Source organism: Pristiophorus japonicus, unplaced genomic scaffold (genome assembly GCF_044704955.1).
Source record: "Pristiophorus japonicus isolate sPriJap1 unplaced genomic scaffold, sPriJap1.hap1 HAP1_SCAFFOLD_37, whole genome shotgun sequence".
Lineage (NCBI taxonomy): Eukaryota > Metazoa > Chordata > Chondrichthyes > Pristiophoridae > Pristiophorus > Pristiophorus japonicus.
In genome coordinates this window covers 1,566,484-1,582,236 of record NW_027253543.1, presented here as the reverse complement: position 1 = coordinate 1,582,236, position 15,753 = coordinate 1,566,484, and the positions used below count along the sequence as shown (strand labels likewise).

Here is a 15,753-nt window from a genome sequence, read left to right as displayed (position 1 = left end):
AACAATCCCTACTTTTTAACTTTCAAAATAAATGTGCCTTTTCTGTTCTGCCAGCACTGGGCTCTATTACATTTGAGCTCTTTCACAGCACACGCAGCTGCTGTCAGATCCAGCAGAAAGGCACTCGCGACTTTAAAAGATCGCCTTTGTTCCCCATATCTTCGCTCGTGGCTTGTCTTGCACCATGGGCTTACTTGTTTGTGTATTTACTGACTGCACGCCCTGATTTCCAGTGGATTTCATGCAGTCGCACAGCCTTCGTTCAATCAAAAATATATAGATTAAGAAATAATTATGTATTTATTTAAATCAAACTAAATTCAATTTTTTGCAATAAAACTGTAAATTTATTTATTTTCTTATTGTGATAAATATATATATGTTTCAAATTGTCTCTTTGTCTGGGTTGGTTTTACTTCCCTCCCTCCTTCGTGCCTGTCAATCACCTGTGGCTTCAAAAACCTTCTCAGCCCCTCCTGCTCCTGTGATCCGCGCTCACTCACGCACAGCACAATTGCCTTCAGGAATGATAGAAATCCCACTTTAATCTTTTGAAAGGGAAGTGCTGTCGGTGAAGGCCCATTCTACAGCTGTGAAAGATGGATGTGCTTCCTGTCCTGGATCATTCGGTGTCTGTTCAAACGGGATGGTTGTCAGTTCCGGTTCATCAACTGCCCCTTAAAGACGTATTTTCTCATTAACGGGATCATCCTGTATATTTTAAAAGGAGTGTGATTTCAGTTGCGATAACCGATTGTTAAACTGTTGCGTATCAAGCAACATTGAGGTTGCCTGTGTCCGTGCACATCCATATCGCAGCGCAACGGTTCATTACTCAAAATATGCCCATATTTTCATAAATCCACTCCTTGAAAGATCCCTTGTCCCAAATTTGCTCTCAGTATAAAAATACAACAAATTTCATGCCAGTAGCAGCATCCGCGTGGCCTAATGGATAAGTCGTTTGACTTCGATTGTAACTGTGATGTTATCAAAAGATTGCAGGTTCGAGTCCTGCCGCGATCAGCTAACTTGCCGGTGACACTTTACATTGTTTATTTTGATTCTTCCTCAAAACCAACCATCTCGTGCAGTCACTCACCGAAAGTAAAGGAAGGCTCTTTGCTTTAAAAAGCTCATGGCACATTTTCATCACTGTCGATCTGGTTGCACGGGCAAAACAAGCGGTGAAGTAGACTTTCGTGCACATTATTTCTGTTTGAATGGAAAAAGTAGTGGATGGATGTCTGACGTTGCAGTAATTAGGAGTTAAGGTGACTGAGTAGTTCAGGCAATGGACTGCTTATCCAGTATGCCCTCAACTTCGTCGTTATTGTGTTAAACCGTTTCCACTCGTTTTTTTTCGGTAATCACATTTAACCTCATTTCCAAATTCACCTTTTACTGACAAGGATGCAGCTCGTTGGTGAAGTAATGTCTCAAAGAATAATCTATTCATCAAAGGAAAAACATTAGCAGGACTATGGAGAGGGAGACTCATGAGATCGGTCTCAGAGAGTCAGCACAGGCACGATGGGCCGAATAGCAAACGAACGTCAGAATCTGAGAGCTAGATCCCTTACTGTCGGCGGCTCGTTGGTCTAGGGGGATGATTCTCGCTTCGGGGTTCTAATAATTGAAATGCGAGTGATCCCGGGTTCAAATCCCGGACGAGCCCTGACAACTTTTAGTCAAAAAAACACTTCTCAGCCGGTGGACATGTTTCAAATTAAAACGTTTGATTGCCCGTCGTTGTTCACACAGCGTCCAAAAATCCTGGAGATTCCCAGGAGCAAAGTGAAACTCACCGAACTGAGTCAAGTTCATGTATCTCAGATGTAATAGGCTCTGTGTCTCAATGGACAACCGAAACCCGTGTTTGATTCTGGGCAATACTTGATCAGTCCATCTTCCTTTATGCACGCATGAGCTCACCTCCATTGGGATATGGATACATTCAGCGTCAATCTCAACTTCTCTGGCGCTGAAAAGATGGGAGAAGCTGGCTTTGGATTTAGTCCCTTGGCTGCCGAATTTAAACCGTACAGGAAATCAATCCGGGGTGGGCAAGCTGCCTGGTCTGATTAAAAGGCGTTCAGACCCTACATTCCAGGCATGTTATAGTGTTCTGGCCTCAACATTCGGTTCGACGTATCGGATCATGAGCACCGCTCCCATTGTCTGCTAATGGTTCTGCAGTTCCCAATAACACCTCCTCTGGTCCATCCTTTGTTACTGTATTGCCCGCTTACCACCCAATTTGCCTTTTCGCATTGTGCCATTTATTATTCAATCACTCCTGCGCTCCACTGTATCACAGACATTTTGTCCTTCCTCGCTGCCTATTTATTTCCAGTCGCTATTTTCGTGGAAAAAATCTGTAATCTTTACATTTTTCTTAAAATATCGGAATGATCATCTGACTGAACGTGAGCCCGGGATCTTCATCCACAGAATGTACACGACCAGCTGAGTTTTACAGAATTCTTTGTTTTTTACACTGTGTTTCTGTATCCCTTTTAAGGTTATGTGCTCGTCTGTCCTGGGACATTCTCTGTCTCTCCAAAATGGTTGCTATCAGTATCGGATCATTATGTATCTGTTTAAAAGGAATGTGCTGTCTGTCCCGGATTTTAAATTACAAATTTCAAAAACTGCCTTTGGAGGTTGCAGGAATTTTAGTTTGTTGGTGTGTTTGTGTAGCGAGGGAGTGTGTGCAAACATGCTGCGCGATCTTACTGTGCATTTCATGTCATGGGAGAAAAAATGCATTGCATGCAACTTGAAGCCACACTGATTTGATTGAACACGCATTCGAAGACTGCCTGACAGGAGAAGAATCTGCTGTGGGATTTTGCTGTTCCACATCTGAAAGAAGGCAAATTATATAAGTTAGAAACATTGCGATTTTAGCGAGAGCTTGCGGTTGGGCTGTGTGAAATGATGAGCTCCTACCCCCTTATTTTCAAACACAAATCAAATCAAGACAAGACAAGACATGACTGACTGACTGACTTTGTTTATACAGATATATATATAAATATTAATTTATACGTATATTTACAAACAATCCGTACTTTTTAACTTTCACAATAAATGTGCCTTTTCTGTTCTGCCAGCACTGGGCTCTATTACATTTGAGCTCTTTCACAGTACACGCAGCTGCTGTCAGATCCAGCAGAAAGGCACTCGCGACATTAAAAGATCGCCTTTGTTCCCCATATCTTCCCTCGTGGCTTGTCTTACACCATGGGCTTACTGTGTTTAGGTATTTACTGACTGCACGCTCTGATTTCCAGTGGATTTCATGCAGTCGCACAGCCTTCGTTCAATCAAAAATATATAGATTAAGAAATAATTATTTATTTATTTAAATCAAACCAAATTCAATTTTTTGCAATAAAACTGTAAATGTATTTATTTTCTTATTGTGATAAATATATATATGTTTTAAATTGTCTTTTTGTCTGGGTTGGTTTGAATTCCCTCCCTCCTTCCTGCCTGTCAATCACCTGTGGCTTCAACATCCGTCCCAGCCTCGCGTGGTCCTGAGACCCGCGCTCACTCACGCACAGCACAATTGCCTTCAGGAATGATAGAAATCCCACTTTAACCTTTTGAAAGGGAAGTGCTGTCCGTGAAGGCCCATTCTACAGCTGTGTAAGAGGGATGTGCTTCCTGTCCTGGATCATTCGGTGTCTGTTCAAACGGGATGGTTGTCAGTTCCGGTTCATCAACTGCCCCTTTAAGACGTATTTTCTCATAATCGGGATCATCCTGTATATTTTAAAAGGAGTGTGAATTCAGTTGCGATAACCGATTGTTAAACTGATGTGTATCAAGCTACATTGACGTTGCCTGTGTCCTTGCACATCCATATCGCAGCGCATCGATTTATTACTCAAAATATTCCCATATTTTCATAAATCCACTCCTTGATAGATCCCACGTCCCAAATTTGCTCTCAGTATAAAAAAATAACAAATTTCATGCCAGCAGCAGCGGCCGCGTGGCCTAATGGATAAGTCGTCTGACTTCGATTGCAACTGTGATGTTATGAAAAGATTGCAGGTTCGAGTCCTGCCGCGGTCAGCTAAATTGGCGCGTGAAATTTTATATTCTTTATTTTGATTCTGCCTCAAAACCAACTATCTCGTGCAGTCACTCACCTAAAGTAAAGGAAGGCTGTTTGCTTTAAAAAGCGAATGGCACATTTTCATCACTGTCGATCTGGTTGAAGGGCAAAACAAGCGGTGAAGTAGACTTTCGTGCACATTATTTCTGTTTGAATGCAAAAAGTAGGGGATGGATGTCTGACGTTGCGGTAAATAGGAGATAAGGTGACTGAGAAGTTCAGGCAAAGGACTGCTGATCCAGTATGCCCTCAACTTCGTCGTTATTGTGTTAAACCGTTTCCACTCGTTTTTTTTCGGCAATCACATTTAACCTCATTGCCAAATTCACCTTTTACTGACAAGAATGCAGCTCGTTGGTGAAGTAATGTCTCAAAGAATAATCTATTCATCAAAGGGAAAACATTAGCAGGACTATGGAGAGGGGGACTCATGAGATAGGTCTCTGAGAGTCAGCACAGGCACGATGGGCCGAATAGCAAACGAAGGTCAGAATCTGAGAGCTAGATCCCTTACTCTCGGCGGCTCGTTGGACTAGGGGTATGATTCTCGCTTAGGGGTTCTAATAATTGAAATGCGAGAGGTCCCGGGTTCAAATTCCGGACGAGCCCTGGCAACTTTTAGTCAAAAAAACACTTCTCAGCCGGTCGACATGTTTCAAATTAAAACGTTTGATTGCGCGCCGTTGTTCACACAGCGTCCAAAAATCCTGGAGATTCCCAGGAGCAAAGTGAAACTCACCGAACTGAGTAAAGTTCATGCATCTCAGATGTACTCGGCACAGTGTCTCATTGGAAAACTTAAACCCGTGTTTGATTCTGGCCAATTCTTGATCAGTCCATCTTCCGTTCTGCACGCATGAGCTCACCTCCATTGGGATTTGGATACATTCAGCGTCAATCTCAACTTCAACGTGAAACAGACTCTGCCCTTAATATGAGTGCGTCCTGTTTCTCCAGCGCTGAAAAGATGGGACAAGCTGGCTTTGGATTTAGTCCCTTGGCTATCGAATTTAAACCGTTCAGGAAATCAATCCGGGTTGGGCAAGCTGCCTGGTCTGATAAAAAGGCGTTCAGACCCTACATTCCAGGCATGTTATTGTGTTCTGGCCTCAACATTCGGTTCGACGTATCGGATCATAAGCCGCGCTCATTGTCTGCTAATCGTTCTGCTGTTCCCACTAACACCTGCTCTGGTCCATCCTTTGTTATTTTATTGCCCGCTTACCACCCACTTTTCCTTTTCGTATTGTGCCATTTATTATTCAATCATTCCTACGCTCCACTGTATCACAGACATTCCCTTTTGTCCTTCCTCGCTGCCTATTTTTTTCCAGGTGCTATTTTCGTGGAAAAAATCTGTAAATTTTACATTTTTCTTAAAATATCGGAATGATCATCTGACTGAACGTGAGCCCGGCTTCTTCATCCACAGAATGTTCACGACCAGCTGAGTTTTACAGAATTCTTTGTTTTTGTTCACTGTGTTTCTGTATCGCTTTTAAGGTGATGTCCTGTCTGTCCGAGGTCATTCTCTGTCTCTCCAAAATGGTTGCTATCAGTATCGGATCATTATGTATCTGTTTAAAAGGAATGTGATGTCTGTCCCGGATTTTAAATTACAAATTTCAAAAACTGCCTTTGGAGGTTGCAGGAATTTTAGTTTGTTGGTGTGTTTGTGTAGCGAGGGAGTGTGTGCAAACGTGCTGCGCGATCTTACTGTGCATTTCATGTCATGGGAGAAAAAATGCATTACATGCAACTTGAAGCCACACTGATTTGATTGAACACGCATTCGAGGACTGCCTGACAGGAGAAGAATCTGCTGTGGGATTTTGCTGTTCCACATCTGAAAGAAGGCAAATTATATAAGTTAGAAACATAGCGATTTGAGCGAGAGCTTGCGGATGGGCTTTGTGACATGATGAGCTCTTTCCTCCTTATTTTCAAATACAAATCAAATCAAGACAAGACAAGACATGACTGACTGACTGACTTTGTTTATATAAATATATGTATTAATATTTATATATGCGTATATTAACATACATTCCATACTTTTTAACTTTCAAAATAAATGTGCCTTTTCTGTTCTACCGGCACTGGGCTCTATTGCATTTGAGCTCTTTCACAGCACACGCAGCTGCTGTCAGATCCAGCAGAAAGGCACTCGCGACTTTAAAAGATCGCCTTTGTTCCCCACATCTTCGCTCGTGGCTTGTCTTACACCATGGGCTTACTTGTTTGTGTATTTACTGACTGCACGCCCTGATTTCCAGTGGATTTCAAGCAGTCGCACAGCCTTCGTTCAATCAAAAACATATAGATTAAGAAATAATTATTTCTTTATTGAACTCAAACTAAATTCAATTTTTTGCAATAAAACTGTAAATTTATTGATTTTCTTATTGTGATAAATATATATATGTTTTAAATTGTCTTTCTGTCTGGGTTGATTTTACTTCCCTCCGTCCTTCCTGCCTGTCAATCACCTGTGGCTTCAAAAACCGTCCCAGCCACTCGTGGTCCTGAGATCCGCGCTCACTCACGCACAGCACAATTGCCTTCAGGAATGATAGAAATCCGACTTTAATCTTTTGAAAGGGAAGTGCTGTCCGTGAAGGCCCATTCTACAGCTGTGTAAGATGGATGTGCTTCCTGTCCTGGATCATTCGGTGTCTGTTCAAACGGGATGGTTGTCAGTTCCGGTTCATCAACTGCCCCTTTAAGACGTATTTTCTCATAATCGCGATCATCCTGTATATTTTAAAAGGAGTGTGATTTCAGTTGCGATAACCGATTGTTAAACTGTTGTGTATCAAGCTACATTGACGTTGCCTGTGTCCGTGCACATCCATATCGCAGCGTAACGGTTCATTACTCAAAATATGCCCATATTTTCATAAATCCACTCCTTGAAAGATCCCTTGTCCCAAATTTGCTCTCAGTATAAAAAAAACAACAAATTTCATGCCAGCAGCAGCAGCCGCGTGGCCTAATTGATAAGTCGTCTGACTTCGATTGTAACTGTGATGTTATCAAAAGATTGCAGGTTCGAGTCCTGCCGCGGTCAGCTAACTTGCCGCGTGAAATTTTACATTCTTTATTTTGATTCTGCCTCAAAACCAACCATCTCGTGCAGTCACTCCCCGAAAGTGAAGGAAGGCTGTTTGCTTTAAAAAGCTCATGGCACATTTTCATCACTGTCGATCTGGTTGCACGGGCAAAACAAGCGGTGAAGTAGACTTTCGTGCACATTATTTCTGTTTGAATGGAAAAAGTAGGGGATGGATGTCTGACATTGCAGTAAATAGGAGATAAGCTGAGTGAGAAGTTCAGGCAATGGACTGCTGATCCAGTCTGCCCTCAACTTCGTCGTTATTGTGTTAAACCGTTTCCACTCGGTTTTTTTCCGTAATCACATTTAACCTCATTGCCAAATTCACCTTTTACTGACAAGAATGCAGCTCGTTGGTGAAGTAATGTCTCAAAGAATAATCTATTCATCAAAGGGAAAACATGAGCAGGACTATGGAGAGGGGGACGATGGGCCGAATAGCAAACGAAGGTCAGAATCTGAGAGCTAGATCCCTTACTGTCGGCGGCTCGTTGGTCTAGGGGTATGATTCTCGCTTAGGGGTTTTAATAATTGAAATGCGAGAGGTCCCGGGTTCAAATCCCGGACGAGCCCTGACAACTTTTAGTCAAAAAAACACTTCTCAGCCGGTCGACATGTTTCAAATTAAAACGTTTGATTGCGCGCCGTTGTTCAGACAGCGTCCAAAAATCCTGGAGATTCCCAGGAGCAAAGTGAAACTCACCGAACTGAGTAAAGTTCATGCATCTCAGATGTGCTCGGCTCAGTGTCTCATTGGACAACCTAAACCCGTGTTTGATTCTGGCCAATTCTTGATCAGTCCATCTTCCGTTCTGCACGCATGAGCTCACCTCCATTGGGATATGGATACATTCAGCGTCAATCTCAACTTCAACGTGAAACAGACTCTGCCCTTAACATGAGTGCGTCCTGTTTCTCCAGCGCTGAAAAGATGGGAGAAGCTGGCTTTGGATTTAGTCCCTTGGCTGCCGAATTTAAACCGTACAGGAAATCAATCCGGGGTGGGCAAGCTGCCTGGTCTGATTAAAAGGCGTTCAGACCCTACATTCCAGGCATGTTATTGTGTTCTGGCCTCAACATTCGATTCAACGTCTCGGATCATAAGCCGCGCTCATTGTCTGCTAATGGTTCTGCTGTTCCCACTAACACCTGCTCTAGTCCATCCTTTGTTATTTTATTGCCCGCTTACCACCCAATTTGCCTTTTCGCATTGTGCCATTTATTATTCAATCACTCCTACGCTCCACTGTATCACAGACATTCCCTTTTGTCCTTCCTCGCTGCCTATTTTTTTCCAGGCGCTATTTTCGTGGAAGAAATCTGTAAACTTTACATTTTTCTTAAAATATCGGAATGATCATCTGACTGAACGTGAGCCCGGGTTCTTCATCCACGGAATGTTCACGACCAGCTGAGTTTTACAGAATTCTTTGTTTTTGTTCACTGTGTTTCTATATCGCTTTTAAGGTGATGTCCTGTCTGTCCGAGGTCATTCTCTGTCTCTCCAAAATGGTTGCTATCAGTATCGGATCATTATGTATCTGTTTAAAAGGAATGTGCTGTCTGTCCCGGATTTTAAATTACAAATTTCAAAAACTGCCTTTGGAGGTTGCAGGAATTTTAGTTTGTTGGTGTGTTTCTGTAGCGAGGGAGTGTGTGCAAACGTGCTGCGCGATCTTACTGTGCATTTCATGTCATGGGAGAAAAAATGCATTACATGCAACTTGATGCCACACTGATTTGATTGAACACACATTCGAGGACTGCCTGACAGGAGAAGAATCTGCTGTGGTATTTTGCTGTTCCACATCTGAAAGAAGGCAAATTATATAAGTTAGAAACACAGCGATTTGAGCGAGAGCTTGCGGATGGGCTTTGTGACATGATGAGCTCTTTCCTCCTTATTTTCAAATACAAATCAAATCAAGACAAGACAAGACATGACTGACTGACTGACTTTGTTTATATAAATATATGTATTAATATTTATATATGCGTATATTAACATACATTCCATACTTTTTAACTTTCAAAATAAATGTGCCTTTTCTGTTCTACCGGCACTGGGCACTATTGCATTTGAGCTCTTTCACAGGACACGCAGCTGCTGTCAGATCCAGCAGAAAGGCACTCGCGACTTTAAAAGATCGCCTTTGTTCCCCACATCTTCGCTCGTGGCTTGTCTTACACCATGGGCTTACTTGTTTGTGTATTTACTGACTGCACGCCCTGATTTCCAGTGGATTTCAAGCAGTCGCACAGCCTTCGTTCAATCAAAAACATATAGATTAAGAAATAATTATTTCTTTATTGAAATCAAACTAAATTCAATTTTTTGCAATAAAACTGTAAATTTATTGATTTTCTTATTGTGATAAATATATATATGTTTTAAATTGTCTTTTTGTCTGGGTTGATTTTACTTCCCTCCGTCCTTCCTGCCTGTCAATCACCTGTGGCTTCAAAAACCGTCCCAGCCACTCGTGGTCCTGAGATCCGCGCTCACTCACGCACAGCACAATTGCCTTCAGGAATGATAGAAATCCGACTTTAATCTTTTGAAAGGGAAGTGCTGTCCGTGAAGGCCCATTCTACAGCTGTGTAAGATGGATGTGCTTCCTGTCCTGGATCATTCGGTGTCTGTTCAAACGGGATGGTTGTCAGTTCCGGTTCATCAACTGCCCCTTTAAGACGTATTTTCTCATAATCGCGATCATCCTGTATATTTTAAAAGGAGTGTGATTTCAGTTGCGATAACCGATTGTTAAACTGTTGTGTATCAAGCTACATTGACGTTGCCTGTGTCCGTGCACATCCATATCGCAGCGTAACGGTTCATTACTCAAAATATGCCCATATTTTCATAAATCCACTCCTTGAAAGATCCCTTGTCCCAAATTTGCTCTCAGTATAAAAAAAACAACAAATTTCATGCCAGCAGCAGCAGCCGCGTGGCCTAATGGATAAGTCGTCTGACTTCGATTGTAACTGTGATGTTATCAAAAGATTGCAGGTTCGAGTCCTTCCGCGGTCAGCTAACTTGCCGCGTGAAATTTTACATTCTTTATTTTGATTCTGCCTCAAAACCAACCATCTCGTGCAGTCACTCACCGAAAGTAAAGGAAGGCTGTTTGCTTTAAAAAGCTCATGGCACATTTTCATCACTGTCGATCTGGTTGCACGGGCAAAACAAGCGGTGAAGTAGACTTTCGTGCACATTATTTCTGTTTGAATGGAAAAAGTAGGGGATGGATGTCTGACGTTGCAGTAAATAGGAGACAAGGTGACTGAGAAGTTCAGGTAATGGACTGCTGATCCAGTCTGCCCTCAACTTCGTCGTTATTGTGTTAAACCGTTTCCACTCGGTTTTTTTCCGTAATCACATTTAACCACATTGCCAAATTCACCTTTTACTGACAAGAATGCAGCTCGTTGGTGAAGTAATGTCTCAAAGAATAATCTATTCATCAAAGGGAAAACATGAGCAGGACTATGGAGAGGGGGACGAAGGGCCGAATAGCAAACGAAGGTCAGAATCTGAGAGCTAGATCCCTTACTGTCGGCGGCTCGTTGGTCTAGGGGTATGATTCTCGCTTAGGGGTTTTAATAATTGAAATGCGAGAGGTCCCGGGTTCAAATCCCGGACGAGCCCTGACAACTTTTAGTCAAAAAAACACTTCTCAGCCGGTCGACATGTTTCAAATTAAAACGTTTGATTGCGCGCCGTTGTTCACACAGCGTCCAAAAATCCTGGAGATTACCAGGAGCAAAGTGAAACTCACCGAACTGAGGAAAGTTCATGCATCTCAGATGTGCTCGGCTCAGTGTCTCATTGGACAACCTAAACCCGTGTTTGATTCTGGCCAATTCTTGATCAGTCCATCTTCCGTTCTGCACGCATGAGCTCACCTCCATTGGGATATGGATACATTCAGCGTCAATCTCGACTTCAACGTGAAACAGACTCTGCCCTTAATATGAGTGCGTCCTGTTTCTCCAGCGCTGAAAAGATGGGAGAAGCTGGCTTTGGATTTAGTCCCTTGGCTGCCGAATTTAAACAGTACAGGAAATCAATCCGGGGTGGGCAAGCTGCCTGGTCTGATTAAAAGGCGTTCAGACCCTACATTCCAGGCATGTTATTGTGTTCTGGCCTCAACATTCGATTCAACGTCTCGGATCATAAGCCGCGCTCATTGTCTGCTAATGGTTCTGCTGTTCCCACTAACACCTGCTCTAGTCCATCCTTTGTTATTTTATTGCCCGCTTACCACCCACTTTGCCTTTTCGCATTGTGCCATTTATTATTCAATCACTCCTACGCTCCACTGTATCACAGACATTCCCTTTTGTCCTTCCTCGCTGCCTATTTTTTTCCAGGCGCTATTTTCGTGGAAGAAATCTGTAAACTTTACATTTTTCTTAAAATATCGGAATGATCATCTGACTGAACGTGAGCCCGGGGTCTTCATCCACGGAATGTTCACGACCAGCTGAGTTTTACAGAATTCTTTGTTTTTGTTCACTTTTTTCTATATCGCTTTTAAGGTGATGTCCTGTCTGTCCGAGGTCATTCTCTGTCTCTCCAAAATGGTTGCTATCGGTATCGGATCATTATGTATCTGTTTAAAAGGAATGTGCTGTCTGTCCCGGATTTTAAATTACAAATTTCAAAAACTGCCTTTGGAGGTTGCAGGAATTTTAGTTTGTTGGTGTGTTTCTGTAGCGAGGGAGTGTGTGCAAACGTGCTGCGCGATCTTACTGTGCATTTCATGTCATGGGAGAAAAAATGCATTACATGCAACTTGATGCCACACTGATTTGATTGAACACACATTCGAGGACTGCCTGACAGGAGAAGAATCTGCTGTGGTATTTTGCTGTTCCACATCTGAAAGAAGGCAAATTATATAAGTTAGAAACACAGCGATTTGAGCGAGAGCTTGCGGATGGGCTTTGTGACATGATGAGCTCTTTCCTCCTTATTTTCAAATACAAATCAAATCAAGACAAGACAAGACATGACTGACTGACTGACTTTGTTTATATAAATATATGTATTAATATTTATATATGCGTATATTAACATACATTCCATACTTTTTAACTTTCAAAATAAATGTGCCTTTTCTGTTCTACCGGCACTGGGCACTATTGCATTTGAGCTCTTTCACAGCACACGCAGCTGCTGTCAGATCCAGCAGAAAGGCACTCGCGACTTTAAAAGATCGCCTTTGTTCCCCACATCTTCGCTCGTGGCTTGTCTTACACCATGGGCTTACTTGTTTGTGTATTTACTGACTGCACGCCCTGATTTCCAGTGGATTTCAAGCAGTCGCACAGCCTTCGTTCAATCAAAAACATATAGATTAAGAAATAATTATTTCTTTATTGAAATCAAACTAAATTCAATTTTTTGCAATAAAACTGTAAATTTATTGATTTGCTTATTGTGATAAATATATATATGTTTTAAATTGTCTTTTTGTCTGGGTTGATTTTACTTCCCTCCGTCCTTCCTGCCTGTCAATCACCTGTGGCTTCAAAAACCGTCCCAGCCACTCGTGGTCCTGAGATCCGCGCTCACTCACGCACAGCACAATTGCCTTCAGGAATGATAGAAATCCGACTTTAATCTTTTGAAAGGGAAGTGCTGTCCGTGAAGGCCCATTCTACAGCTGTGTAAGATGGATGTGCTTCCTGTCCTGGATCATTCGGTGTCTGTTCAAACGGGATGGTTGTCAGTTCCGGTTCATCAACTGCCCCTTTAAGACGTATTTTCTCATAATCGCGATCATCCTGTATATTTTAAAAGGAGTGTGATTTCAGTTGCGATAACCGATTGTTAAACTGTTGTGTATCAAGCTACATTGACGTTGCCTGTGTCCGTGCACATCCATATCGCAGCGTAACGGTTCATTACTCAAAATATGCCCATATGTTCATAAATCCACTCCTTGAAAGATCCCTTGTCCCAAATTTGCTCTCAGTATAAAAAAAACAACAAATTTCATGCCAGCAGCAGCAGCCGCGTGGCCTAATGGATAAGTCGTCTGACTTCGATTGTAACTGTGATGTTATCAAAAGATTGCAGGTTCGAGTCCTTCCGCGGTCAGCTAACTTGCCGCGTGAAATTTTACATTCTTTATTTTGATTCTGCCTCAAAACCAACCATCTCGTGCAGTCACTCACCGAAAGTAAAGGAAGGCTGTTTGCTTTAAAAAGCTCATGGCACATTTTCATCACTGTCGATCTGGTTGCACGGGCAAAACAAGCGGTGAAGTAGACTTTCGTGCACATTATTTCTGTTTGAATGGAAAAAGTAGGGGATGGATGTCTGACGTTGCAGTAAATAGGAGACAAGTTGACTGAGAAGTTCAGGTAATGGACTGCTGATCCAGTCTGCCCTCAACTTCGTCGTTATTGTGTTAAACCGTTTCCACTCGGTTTTTTTCCGTAATTACATTTAACCACATTGCCAAATTCACCTTTTACTGACAAGAATGCAGCTCGTTGGTGAAGTAATGTCTCAAAGAATAATCTATTCATCAAAGGGAAAACATGAGCAGGACTATGGAGAGGGGTCGATGGGCCGAATAGCAAACGAAGGTCAGAATCTGAGAGCTAGATCCCTTGCTGTCGGCGGCTCGTTGGTCTAGGGGTATGATTCTCGCTTAGGGGTTTTAATAATTGAAATGCGAGAGGTCCCGGGTTCAAATCCCGGACGAGCCCTGACAACTTTTAGTCAAAAAAACACTTCTCAGCCGGTCGACATGTTTCAAATTAAAACGTTTGATTGCGCGCCGTTGTTCACACAGCGTCCAAAAATCCTGGAGATTACCAGGAGCAAAGTGAAACTCACCGAACTGAGGAAAGTTCATGCATCTCAGATGTGCTCGGCTCAGTGTCTCATTGGACAACCTAAACCCGTGTTTGATTCTTGTCAATTCTTGATCAGTCCATCTTCCGTTCTGCACGCATGAGCTCACCTCCATTGGGATATGGATACATTCAGCGTCAATCTCAACTTCAACGTGAAACAGACTCTGCCCTTAATATGAGTGCGTCCTGTTTCTCCAGCGCTGAAAAGATGGGAGAAGCTGGCTTTGGATTTAGTCCCTTGGCTGCCGAATTAAAACCGTACAGGAAATCAATCCTGCCTGGTCTGATTAAAAGGCGTTCAGACCCGACATTCCAGGCATGTTATTGTGTTCTGGCCTCAACATTCGATTCAACGTCTCGGATCATAAGCCGCGCTCATTGTCTGCTAATGGTTCTGCTGTTCCCACTAACACCTGCTCTGGTCCATCCTTTGTTATTTTATTGCCCGCTTACCACCCACTTTGCCTTTTCGCATTGGGCCATTTATTATTCAATCACTCCTACGCTCCACTGTATCACAGACATTCCCTTTTTTCCTTCCTCGCTGCCTATTTTTTTCCAGGCGCTATTTTCGTGGAAGAAATCTGTAAACTTTACATTTTTCTTAAAATATCGGAATGATCATCTGACTGAACGTGAGCCCGGGTTCTTCATCCACAGAATGTTCACGACCAGCTGAGTTTTACAGAATTCTTTGTTTTTGTTCACTGTGTTTCTGTATCGCTTTCAAGGTGATGTCCTGTCTGTCCGAGGTCATTCTCTGTCTCTCCAAAATGGTTGCTATCAGTATCGGATCATTATGTATCTGTTTAAAAGGAATGTGCTGTCTGTCCCGGATTTTAAATTACAAATTTCAAAAACTGCCTTTGGAGGTTGCAGGAATTTTAGTTTGTTGGTGTGTTTGTGTAGCGAGGGAGTGTGTGCAAACGTGCTGCGCGATCTTACTGTGCATTTCATGTCATGGGAGAAAAAATGCATGACATGCAACTTGAAGCCACACTGATTTGATTGAACACACATTCGAGGACTGCCTGACAGGAGAAGAATCTGCTGTGGGATTTTGCTGTTCCACATCTGAAAGAAGGCAAATTATATAAGTTAGAAACATAGCGATTTTAGCGAGAGCTTGCGGTTGGGCTGTGTGAAATGATGAGCTCCTACTCCCTTATTTTCAAACACAAATCAAATCAAGACAAGACAAGACATGACTGACTGACTGACTTTGTTTATACAGATATATATATAAATATTAATTTATACGTATATTTACAAACAATCCGTACTTTTTAACTTTCACAATAAATGTGCCTTTTCTGTTCTGCCAGCACTGGGCTCTATTACATTTGAGCTCTTTCACAGCACACGCAGCTGCTGTCAGATCCAGCAGAAAGGCACTCGCGACTTTAAAAGATCGCCTTTGTTCCCCATATCTTCCCTCGTGGCTTGTCTTACACCATGGGCTTACTGTGTTTGGGTATTTACTGACTGCACGCTCTGATTTCCAGTGGATTTCATGCAGTCGCACAGCCTTCGTTCAATCAAAAATATATAGATTAAGAAATAATTATTTATTTATTTAAATCAAACCAAATTCAATTTTTTGCAATAAAACTGTAAATTTATT

At 42.3% G+C, this 15,753-nt stretch overlaps 3 non-coding genes across 3 annotated transcripts; all 3 read left to right on the top strand.

Moving 5' to 3' along the window:
* The first annotated feature begins 7,735 nt into the window (after positions 1-7,735).
* On the top strand, positions 7,736-7,823 carry trnap-agg (transfer RNA proline (anticodon AGG)). Its single transcript is given in 2 exon segments — positions 7,736-7,771; positions 7,788-7,823. It is a non-coding gene; the product is annotated as a tRNA-Pro (tRNA).
* Positions 7,824-10,814: 2,991 nt separating this feature from the next.
* Positions 10,815-10,902, top strand: trnap-agg (transfer RNA proline (anticodon AGG)). The gene is given in 2 exon segments: positions 10,815-10,850; positions 10,867-10,902. It is a non-coding gene; the product is annotated as a tRNA-Pro (tRNA).
* A 2,989-nt stretch (positions 10,903-13,891) lies between these two features.
* On the top strand, positions 13,892-13,979 carry trnap-agg (transfer RNA proline (anticodon AGG)). The gene is given in 2 exon segments: positions 13,892-13,927; positions 13,944-13,979. It is a non-coding gene; the product is annotated as a tRNA-Pro (tRNA).
* The last annotated feature ends 1,774 nt before the right edge of the window (positions 13,980-15,753 follow it).